Here is a 13,130-nt window from a genome sequence, read left to right on the forward strand (position 1 = left end):
CCTCTCCATATGTTATGTTCAAAGACAAACGTCAAAAGCTTTCTTCTACCAATGCCCATACTCATTTTCTTTAACTGTTTTATTATCTAAAAAACAATTATAAAAACTATTTATGAAACATGTGAAAATAAATTTAAGGTCATGTTCAAAAGAGAATCATTAGGGAGAGAACTCATACAATCTTTACCTTATTTCAAGTATTACTTATGGTTCAACAGCAAAACTTCACATGCAAAAAATTATCTATGTATTATATTTTAAAATTATTTTCACATACACAACGATGAAAAAATATTAAAAAAATTATTTAGATTTAGAGCCTAGAAATCTATTTAAAATTTAGGATTCTGCAGCAGAACGGTTCTCTGTTTCTACTTTAAGGACCGGTTCTCTCTAAGCGGGACCCAATAAATTTAACTTAAATGAAATATAGATGTTATGGTAATATATGGAAATTAAAATTTTATATGTTTTTTTATTAGAGAGACATACTTAGTAAACATGATTTTGACCACTAATCTTGTAAAATAGACAAAAATTCTACGAAAATCAGTTTTCATCGGAGACCACGGAGATGATATAAATTTTTTATTAAAATATTGCAAAACGTATTCTTCCACTAAATATCATTATTTCATGAAAAATCATGTATTATAGTAGAACATGTTTTGTGAGTTGCAAACCATATTTACAGAACATATGTTTAGCAATATTTTGCTTGCAAAACTTACATAATTGTTATGAATTTGTTTTGAATTTCATATGATTTATGAATTTAATTTAGTTTATTGATAAATGGATTTGATTAGGTGTTAGTTTACCATTTGAATGTTAATTAGTTGACAATGCACGTTCGTTTGCGATTGAAAACATGGTATATTGGAATGAAATATTGAAAAATCTGAACATAAAAACAAAATTAGGCTCAGAACTAGGTTCGATCGGAATTAAATCAGTCGACGAAAAAGGTCTTATTACTTGTAGTGACATGTGTGTATCTGATAAAAGCTTGAGCACGAAAAATTTCGCATTTTATTAACCACACGTGGAATTATGGACACCGCTGATTAATTGCTCAAAAAGTTATTTTGCGTTACGTTAAAAAATATATTAAATTTTCTTATTAATTCTAATTCATCTGGTACAATAAGGGTAGTGGGAGCAGACCACATGCAAAAACCTTAATTAGATGTTACTGTTGTGTTACGGAACTTGGTCGTATAAGTGTTAAAAATTATTCATATAATTATAGTTATAATAATTTTTTGTAGTAGTATATATACGATATTATTATTCTGTAATTGATATATTTTCAGTAATAATATATTTTCCTACCAAGTTAGTGATGGACCAACATAAACCAATAAAAATAGGGGTCGAACCTAGCTAAAATGTCATATGCCTCATTTAGTTTAGTGATATGCCTCATTTAGTTTAGTGCATATTATTGTATATGTTATTGCACGCATAATAGCTTGATATAATATTATTATAAGCCATTGGCTTAGTCACTACTGACTAGTTTAGGACAATCAACTATAATATTCACTAAAAGTTAGAATAGGTCATACTAAGTCATAATACACTATAGGTGAAAACCACACAGTGTAATATGAACAAGTGATGGAATAATGAGGTGTCTAGAATGTATTCTATAATGATACGAGAGATGTAATTTCATCCAAGGACTTATGTTAGCTAGGTACCCTTCTGGTGACATTCATTATTTCAAGTTGAGATAGATCTTTAGTTCTTTACCAAACATTAGCTTTCAGTCCATTTCTATCTACAATTATTATCCATGTCCTCATCCAAGTTGATGTACCATAGTGTATGCTTATTGTAGATGAGGTAATTATAGATGAGGTAATTATAGTTGTTGAGACAAAAGAGATCGTGAATGAGAAGTTAAACCAATTAGATTTACTTCAAAGATGTGAGGTTATTGCGTTAATTCTTTGAAGACCGGTATTTAAGGTGAAATTATAGGAATGAACCAAATGGGGAGAAAATAAAATATTGCATGATATTTCTTATTAAATTTTTCTTTATTTTATTTTGTCAAAATATTATAACTTAAGCATTTTTTTTAAGATATCCACTTTTTGTGTTTATGAAGAAATAAAGTAACATATAGCTTTTTTCCCTCCCTCACCCATCTACTTAGCTCAATGACTAGATTCAACTCATCCTAAATACATTTTGGATGAAAATATAAAATCCAATGGAGACTCATTATATTTTTGGATGCTTTATCGTCATCACTTTTATGCTTTTGGTGAGCAGTATTTCATTTATGTTGTATTAATTGATTTTTTTTTGGCAGACATTAATTTATAAGAACTTTTAATATGCCTACTAATTTTAATGTAAAATAATTCCAAAACTAATGCACTTGCATTTCTTGAAATTTTAGATGAAAATAAGATTAGTTTAATACACCCTTTTTTAAAATACTTTATAATTCCTTTTCATGTATCATAAAAGGGTTTCACTATATGCAATTTTTTTGCTAATATAGATTTTTAACAAATTCCAATTATAACAAGTTTACCTAAAACTATATATAATTTTGTGATAAATTTACTTCTTTAACATCTTTTCAAGTCATTTAACTATTCTTGTCTCAGTTTTTTCTTTTTCCTCCCTACAAACTACAATTGTTTATTCTATATGTTATTCTTATTTAAATTATAAATCTACTTTTATATGTAATTCGGATTTTATGTCCAAAATGTTTCAAACATATAACCATAAAAAAAAGTAGATAATATATTAGAGTGAACACATAACATCAACCCGTTACGAATAAATTATTCTTTTCATGTAATTAGCTGGATTTTTTGTCACCTTGCTATGAAGAAGAGGTCATACATGTGAATTTATTTAGCTTTATGTTCATAATTAAAAGTTTAATTTATTATAAGATGCCAAATTACGTTTGCAAGTTTGCCAAAACAACTAATTGCATAAGTTAAACACCACCATTTTGAACACTAAGTATGATAAATTAATTTAACATATTGAAACTCTAATGATGCTAGCTAGACTAGCTAAATCAAATACAAGACAAACATGAAACTTATCATCTACACATAAAATAACTCACAAGATATATTCTCTTACCAGACATGTTTTGAATGCTAAGTTTAAATTGATAGAAAGACATGTTTTGAATGCTAAGTTTGAATTGATAGAACAAAGATATCCATAAATGTTACAAAGCATCCTAAATAATTATCCAGAGAGAACTGTAACTAGTCTTCTATGAAAACTACGATTACAGCCGCAAGCGCCACAGATAAGAGTGGAGGGTGCTCCCTCCTCCCCACCAGAACCAATAAATTCCTGACATCCATCCACAGCGTGCCCTCCTGCACTTTCAGCCACATTCTTTTGACATTCCAAGTATGTGACAACAGTAGCCTGGGTGTTAACGAAATTTTCGTTATCACCATTACCTCTAGGATTCAACCTATTCACGGATTCCCCTAAACAAATTACAAAGAAAAATTGAATTAGAAATACACACATATATATGAGAAAATTATATTATAATGTTATCATATATTTTTAGAATTTAAACTATATGACAACTATGGAAGATACATGCATCACACTTCTGACAATGAGATCATCCCGCTGTAATTCTCAATAATTCATGTTAAAGTACATTGGAGGATTTTACCTTTAGAGGATACGAGATATTGAAGGACTGTTCAAATTAAAAGACATTACCTCTAGGATTAGACCTTTTCATGATTTCTCCTGGCAAATTATAAAGAACAATTAGATTAGAAATATATACATGTATATGTTATATGAGAAAATTATATTATACACTTATAATATATATGATTGATTTCAACTGAATGATTATTATAGAGACCGATTACACTTCTCAGAGTGTGCAACAGGAATTGATAAATTAGTGGGGGTGTATACCTGTTGACAGAAAGGGCCTTACAAAATGTTAATGATGAAATGTTAGGCGTTATGTACCTTTTATAGGACTAATCGATATTACCGAGGAGATGGTTTATCATATGTTACCAAAATGTTAATGATGAAATGTTAACGGTTATGTACCTTTTATAGGACTAATCGATATTACCGAGGAGATGGTTTATCATAAGTTACCAAAATGTTAATGATGAAATGCTAACGGTTATGTACCTTTTATAGGACTAATCAATAGTACCAAGTAGATGGTTTATGGTAAGTGACGTTGAAGGACTATAGCTTTTAGAGTACTCATGAATACTATACAGGATATTTCATGTTAAATGATATTGAAGGGATTCATGAAATCTAATATTATACTTGTGCACATATATTTTAATTTATTGTAACATTTTTATTGGGTAAGTTTAAATTTTCCAACAAACATTTTTTATAGTTAATATAGGAAATAAATACTAATAAAAACTTATTCAAAATTGTTAATATTAGTGAGTACTTGTCAATTTTTACTGAATTTATAAATTTTTAATAATTACACAACATTGTACCTCTGATTTCAAATTTTCAAATATGTTTAGTTATTTATTTAATCATTATAAATTGAAAATTATAATCTCACATCACTTCTAATACATTAGTCAATCTGAAAAATTAAACAGTTTTTTAATCAAATATTTAAAATCTATACTAATAAAATTCTAATGTTTGCATTGTGCATATTAATATAAAAACATTACTTTTTTCTAATTTCTTGCCTCATATCTCTTCAAATTAGTTTTAAATATCATATTTGTTGTTTTAAATTAGAATCTTAACATATGTTCAATTTTTTCATACCGAAATAGTGATAAGTCTATCTGTTACAAACATTTTTCTGAATTTCATTGTGTGAGAGTTTTCTTTCTGGATTTAATCATTTTAATATTTATATTAGTAAGTTTAAGCATAAAATTGGTGTAAAGTTTGTAATTATCAATACTAAAATATAATTTAAAATCTTAATTACATATACATATTATTTTATTTTCGGTGATTCTTTTTCCTTATCATTAATGTTTTTAACCATATACTTTAATAAATATTCCAGTAAATCCTTTTGTGTTTCCTTCTTTGATTAAAAAATACTATTAATTACCGTCCCGTAATAAGCATGTATATTGCTATTATTTCGGGGCTGCATAATGAAAAAGTTATTGTGTGGTCGATCTATTATATTATATTATCTATAAATTTATATTTCGAATTTTATTACCAAAATTTTTTTGACCACTAATTATTTAGATAAACACATGTATACACATACTCGACAACCGTTACGGTCTTTTGTTTCCAATGCATAAAATGCCCAACTACTAGTTGTCATCCTATGTAGTTATTTATAATTTGTTTTTTTTAATCATTCTATAACGACAAATTTTTGTAAGGAATCCTAGAATGTCATTATTCTTTTTTTTTTCCTTAACCATAACATGACAAATAGATGTTGGTATCAATTAAGTTATTCTTAATTTTTCTGTCCGATATTGACAATTTTTTTAAATGGTTCATTTACATGTTGGTTAAAAAAGTGAATACATATTTAAAAAGAATTAATTAATATATAATAAAGATGTAAATAGTCAATATAAATATAGTAAATTGGAAAAAACTTGGTTTGAATAAGAATACATTATCAATTGAAATTGCGGTTTGAACAATTATTGAGGTAGAATTGTGACAATTTCTGTGAAAATTACGATTAGAACCACACGACATTATTATAGAGAGATGGGTTTTTGAAAACTCATCACTATTGTTTACCGTTAAGCGTCGATTAAACTTTTGCATGCGGTTTCGAGATGATATAAGAATATGTCATATGTCACTAATTTATCCGATGCAAAATGCGTAAATCTTTAGTATGCTCTCCTTATGCTATGCTAAAAACAAATGCCCAAGCTTTGTTTTATGAATGCCAATACTCATTTTCTTTAACTGTTTTATCATGTAAAAACAATTATAGAAGTTATTATGAAACATGTGAAAGTTGATTTTTTCCATCTTGATGGTGGGTCTAAAATAGTTAAGGGTTGATGTGCCCAATTATTATGGGAAGACGTATTTCACTATGTTGTAATTAATCATTATGGATGTGTTAATTCGATAAGGACTTGATGAAGTTTTGGTGAAAACGAATCCAATAGAGAGAATGATCCGGATTAGAAAAAATCCAAAATAGTGGGCGAGCACAATTAGGAGGACACTTTCACCTGATATGAAATATAAAGTGTTGAACGAGTCAACACCAAAGGAGATATATCACAACTTAGCTAACATCTTACACGTCAAATTCATTGACTAACTGACTTAATTGAAGATTGAGTTGTGCTCTTTAAAACTTAATGAACAAGGTAATCTTTATGATCATATTAATTATTTTAATCAAATAGTATCTCATATAGCTAATATTGAAGAGCCGATGAAAGTTGAGGAAGAAGCTATGTTGTTGTTATCATTATAGAATCACTTTAAGTATTGGGAGGAGATATTTTTAGTAAAGAGGACATTTTCTACACTTGATGATATGTTAAAGTCAATAAAGATAATGAGAGAATGACAAAGGATGTTGTTTTCCAGAATATTGAGACAATTATGTTATCAAAACCAAGTAAGAAGGATATGAGCATCGTGGTTCTATTATTGTGGTGAAACGAGGCATATACAGATGTTCAATCCAAATTTTGAAGAAGGCTTGAGATCTTTAAAGAGATGAAGAAAAAGAACAAATATGATGGTGTGCACTCTGCACATCGATGATGGATAGTTTTTATGGCGTGAGGATAACATGCTTGATTCGGTAATGAATAAATCAACATTGGTAATGGACTTCAACGCTTGTATACACACGGTAGGGATCGAGTCTTTTTTTAGGATTTAATTATGCATAAATGAAAATCTAGATAATATTATTATGGAGAATGATGAGAAGATGAAGGTTCAAGGAGTTGGAACTATTTGTCTTAAATTTCATGTTGGTAAAATAAAGAAATCTCTGAATATGAGATATGTAATAGATGCACCAAAAAATGTGTAGTCTTTGAACTTGTTGGGATCATGAGGGTATAGAGTTGTCAGATGAGGACGAAGTTACAAGATGTATAAAGGAAAAAGCTGTAAGAGATGATGAACAAGAAGGACATATATTGTTTACATGTTAGAGAAATGAAGATGAAGACCAAGAAAAAGGTAAAAGTTAAGGATTTATTTAAGTTCTAAGGAATTCGGGGTACGTCTCAAAATCCTCAATAGGTTAGGATTCATAATCTGAGACGGTATCTTATTTATGATGACTGAGGTAACCTATTTTGATAGAACTATTTAAATGTGGAAGGTTTTTATATAGGAAATCGGAAAAGATGATAAATATCAATTATCTGATGCTACGAGTTATATTTATTATATAATGATAAAGATTGAAATCATTTCTTGTTATATTACCATGTTGTATACGTCTAAAAAATATAAACACAATAATTGTTGAAACCATTTGTTTTTGTATTACCATGATGTACATGGCTAAAAAAATTGAAACATGTGCTAGGTTTAATTAATTAGAAAATAATATGATTAATGGCTAAAAAATTGCAACAAGCAAACATTCTAGATTTAATTAATTAGAAAAGAGCTCTTTCCAGAATACAATTTTCTTTACTAAATAAAATTAGTGGCTTTCGACCCAATATGTGTTGAATTTGTAGTTTGGTTATTGACGCTTGGTTTGATCATCTCTCATAATTGTTGTCGCATTTTTAAGATAAAATGATAACAGCGGTTAGATTTTGTTAAATAATATTTCATATCTAATATTACCATACCTATTAATGTTTTCAAGTTTCAATCCAATGGATAGCATTATTAAAATCAAACATTTACATATAATTTTAAAAAATAAAAACAATTCTATATCATCTAGATATTATAAATCCCATAGTATTTTACTTAATTAATTTGCATAACTAATGGACAAAATGTTGGGTAAGGTACGCAATACAAATGACTGAGACTAATGATTTGAGGACTAAAGATCGAGGACTAGTCTTTGAGGCACTCTCCCAAGTTAACTGTTATAACCATCCTCCCGTTTACTCCTGTTCTTGCTGCTGCTTTCCCAGCTTCCATCACTGCCAACACTTTTCATCGCTACCTTTTTGATGGACTGACCAAGAGACTGAGAGAGGGAGCAGCTGGGAAGGGAATTAATCAGGAGTTCATGACTAAAGCCTACCAATAAAAGTTATGCAAAAAGTTTTTGTAAGAGTTCGGATGACTTAGTTTCTACTAGTATGATGGACATATTGGGGATAGAGTTGATGGATATACAGGGTTTCCTTGCTACTTTGGCTTTGATGTGAGGAACGAGGGTTAGGGAACTCTTTTGGAGTTTACAATTGCTCATGAATTATGGATTGTTAACTCTAGTTTCAAAAAGAGAGACGAACATTTGATTGCTTTCCCAAGTGGAGCGGTGGGGATAACACCAAAATACAGAGAGTTCTCATGAGAAGAATCAATACTGATTGGTTAGAGAACTGATGAATTATTTACAAGTGGAGGAAATTAGGGTTTGACGAGACATAAAATAAAGGGATTCAAGATGTGATGTTGAAAGAGTAGTTGCAGAAGTGAAGGATAAGGTTTATGAATACAAGGGTTTGGATAATAAAGAGGGGGAAATGAAATTTATAAATTTGCAAAGACTTGAGAAAGAAGGTGGTGAGTTTCAGGTTTTATAGATTTATAATGGATGAAGATGGACTGGTCGTAGTTATGGATGATGATATTCGATATAGAAAATATAACTGTATTTTGTAAGTTATTTAATGAGGCGTGTATTTATATTAGAGATCCACTATACAATAAGAAGTTCATCTATTGCAACATGATTTTAGTTTCACTACTTCTTTAAGTAGTAAAGAAGTGAAAGAAGCCTTAAAGAAGAAGGGAAGAGATAAAGTTGTAAGTTCAGACCAAATTCAAAAAAAGGTTTGGTGATCTTTAGTGAATTAGAGGGTAAGAGATGGCTGATTTGTTCAGTATTATACTCATCAATGGCAAGATGCTGATGGTGTCAATTTATAAAGATATATTATAAGATGATGCTTAATCATAGCAACTATGGGGATATTAAACTTCTTATTCATACCCATGAAAATATAAGAGACAGTGATTGAAATTAGAATACGAAGACAACTTGAAGTGACAAAACAATAGTTCAGTTCCATGCCTTTGAAGGTCGAAAATGAAGCCATGCATTCACCTCCTGAATTAGACGTCGAATGGAGAAAACACACAATGTAACATGGATCTACACCTAGTATCTATAGACTTGGTATTTATAAACTTAAATAAATCATAAAATCATATCATTTAAGATAGTCTCTTTTGATCCTTTCTCAAATTTTTAGAAATATTCTCTAAAATCTTGTTGTTTTGAGGGAGATCCTGTTGATATTGTTAATGGACAAGTTGTGTTCATTTTTCTTATATTGAGTACCCTTGATTCTAAATACATGTTAAGAAAATTAAATTGATATTAATATTATTTCTTTAAAATTTGGGGACATTTTATTTTTCTAGCTAATTCTATCATGGAGAGAGCCTTAATACTGATTTTAAGTGGCACATTGTTCATGTCTCTTATTAGTACTTCAAATTTTATAAGTATTAATTATATTTTATTTTTATGTTTGTCACATATACATACTCCCTCCGTCCCCTTTTACATGTCCTCATTTGACTTTTAACCAGTCAAATTGACTATTGACCAGTCAAATTGACTATATTTTGACTGAAATTTTACATATATCATATAATTCAAAAAATAATAAAAATTATATCATTAGAAAATATATTTAATGTATTTTAATATGCAACTTTCAGATTTCGAAAATAATGAAGAGATAATTTGTAATGTTTAGTCAAAATTTGGTCAATTTGACTTGTCAAACGTCAAATGGAGACATGTAAAAAGGGACGGAGGGAGTAACTATGTATATGCACTTCATGGTGGAGTAATCTTGTAACTTCATTTTTTTTAAAAAACAAACATACATATCCATGATAATATTATTTACTAGCATAATTAGTAAAGTATTGCATAATTAGGACAATAAAAGGCTAAGGCCTACCTTCCTCATATTATCATTTGTTTTGTTATGTTTTATTTTAGTTTTTTAAGGACCTATAAGATCTAGAGTGATTGACACTTTGCACCCTTATGTTTAGGCGCTTTTTCGATTTGGTCTTAACCAATTTTTTTTGACAATATGCACCCTAAAGTTTGAAAAGCGGTTCGATTTGCACCCCTTTGGCCACTCTTCGTTTAATTGACCGTTAAAATTAACAGATGTAGGGTTTACACTTTGCACCCCACAATTTTAATTTTTTTCATTAGTATTTTAAAACAATTTGAAGCAAAACATTTTTGAAGCTCAAGCCCAAGGCTTTCATTCTTCACATGGACTTCATTGAGTAAACCAGTGGCTGCAGAATAGTCATTGACAATCTCTTTATCTCTGAATTCATATTTGCAAATCTGTCATGAGCTTAAAATTTCTTCTTGTTATTATAGAAGTTTAACTCATGTTTTAAAATTTACATAATCCTGTTTATTGGAAGCCAGTAGGTATGGAGGTGCACACACATATATTCCGAATTTGTTAACCATAGTCTAACCACCACTCAAGTGGCACACGGTGCTCCTGATCATTTGAAGGACGGGTATACAACTCTGATGAAGTTATAGGATGGCATTTGAAAAGAAAGAACAATAATAATGTGACAGAAGAATATACAAAATCTCTGCTTCACATTTCTAGCTTTGCATTCAACAGCTCCATCCTCTGGGATCCAGAGAGATGGGGTCACCCTTCTTCAGTTCAAGACACATCACCAGTAGATATTTCACAAATTTCAATTGTAGTCTTCAACTAATATCAAATGCTAAAAAAGTGTAATTTTTCCTTGATAAAGTGCTACCTTAATTTAACTTAATTGATGAGATTCTCAAAGCAAACAAAAGTGTAAAGAATCTCTATATTAGTATACATATTAGAGAATCTTAGAATCTTGGTGTGAGTGTAATATTTTGTAATCTCGTATATATATTTTGTGTGAGTTTGTAGTATTTTGTACAATCAGGCTTTATCAAGTATAGTTCGCGTGCCTTTATTAGTTCACTTGAAAAAAAGAATACAATCAAACAATCTGGAAGATTTGCGGAGAGTTGCTGAGAGTTATAATGCATGTTTCCGTTAGTAAACTTTAAGAGCCTTATCATCATTAAACAAGATTCACAGCTGAATTTGATGATAATTTGCACGTTATGATCACCTTTGGGTATTAGGGATAATGTATCTATGCATCAGGGTTAGAGAGTCGTGTACTCCAATCTTGGCTTAGAAATAAGATTCTTAATCATGTGAGAAACCACACATCTAGGTCAGTAAAATATGTTAATATTCAGTTTTTTACCAAAGTTTATCAGTCAAGTATATAATATATTTTGTTATGCATATGCTTTAATATACAATGTACTAGTTAGCTAGTTCTTATTTCATGACATCTCGGTTACATCGTTAATTATTGTGAGTAGCTAGGGTTCATTAGAATTAGTCCCAACACGAGTTAAACAGGTCCTGTAGCAGTTGCATTTCAAAGGGTAAGGTCTTACATTCATGAAAAAAATATTTTAAAATACTCACGAAAAATATTAAAGTTGTGGGGTGCAAAGTGTAAACCCCATATCTATTAACATTAACGGTCAATTAAACGGAGAGTGGTTAAAGGGGTGCAAAGCGAAACGCTTTTCAAACTTTAGGGTGCATGCTGCCAAAAAAATTGTTTGAGACCAAATCGAAAAAGCGCCTAGACATTAAGGGGTGCAAAGTGTCAATCACTCTAAGATCTAATGGTGTATTTAAGAAAACAATTGGCATTAAATTATCTAATTTTAAACATCTGCATGCATTTTTGGGATTATGCATGTGCAGTTATACAAATATCTCCTACGAAGAATCCCTAGTATGGAGTGTTACACCATAGTTACTATTAGTATTGTACCTATTCATTATATTTTCTTATATTGTATTTTTTTATTCATTATTTTTTTATCACTTGTGCATAATAGAATTACAACTTCCAATCTTGTCACGTCTTTCTTTAAAATAGTTTATATACCGTGGCTATATATATGTTTAGCTTAGTACTTTACAAGTAGAATTCCCTACATGAATTTTTTTGGCTTGTAGATGTGTTAAAGAGAAGTAAGATGGACGTGTGTGTACAAGATGATTTTGATGGATACGTAAGTTTCATGACGATTTTGGCTTTGGTACGAGGAATGAGCTAGGGTGGTGTAATCTTTGAGAATTTGTAATTGCTCATAAATTATGGATTACTCTTCAGAGTTATGTGAGTAATATTCAAATTAATATATTTTGTTCTTATGTGAAAAATAATAAAAATTACAAAGAGTGTAAGGTGCTTCCCCATGATTCATGCATGACAAAACATTGTTTGCTAATAATGAATATATGTTTTAGGGGAAAAATAGATGGTCATATATTGAAAATAAGATACATCGAAAATTTTATTGGAAAAACTGTTGGAAAAATTTGAATCTTAAGGAGATGATTCGTTTAGAATAGACTATCATGCATTTTGTTATTGTTAATAAAAATTGAATCAACTAGCACGTAAAATTTGGAATTCGGAATGTTGTTTTATAGATTTACGAGGTGCAACTAATGGAAAGTTCGAGTTTAAAAAAGGCTTGGCGGTGGAATGAAGATATGCATGAGGAAGGGAAATTTAAATAAGATCATTTTAGAATAATGATAATTAAATTGTTAACAAGAGGAGTAAATTAATTTGAGGAAACATCCATCTACACATATAAGAGGTGATGTCAAAGGAGTGACTGTAGAAACGAATGATAATTGGTGTATGAAAATATATAGAATTGTTTGGATACTAAAGATGGGGGAATAAAAATTATATATTTTCAAAGACTTGATAACGAAGACAACGAGATTTAGGATTTTATAGGTTTATAATGGCCGATGAAGATGGATATGTCTTGTTTAGTGATGATGATATTCGATGTAAAGTTAATTAATGAGGCGTGT

Source organism: Daucus carota, chromosome 3 (assembly GCF_001625215.2).
Source record: "Daucus carota subsp. sativus chromosome 3, DH1 v3.0, whole genome shotgun sequence".
Lineage (NCBI taxonomy): Eukaryota > Viridiplantae > Streptophyta > Magnoliopsida > Apiales > Apiaceae > Daucus > Daucus carota.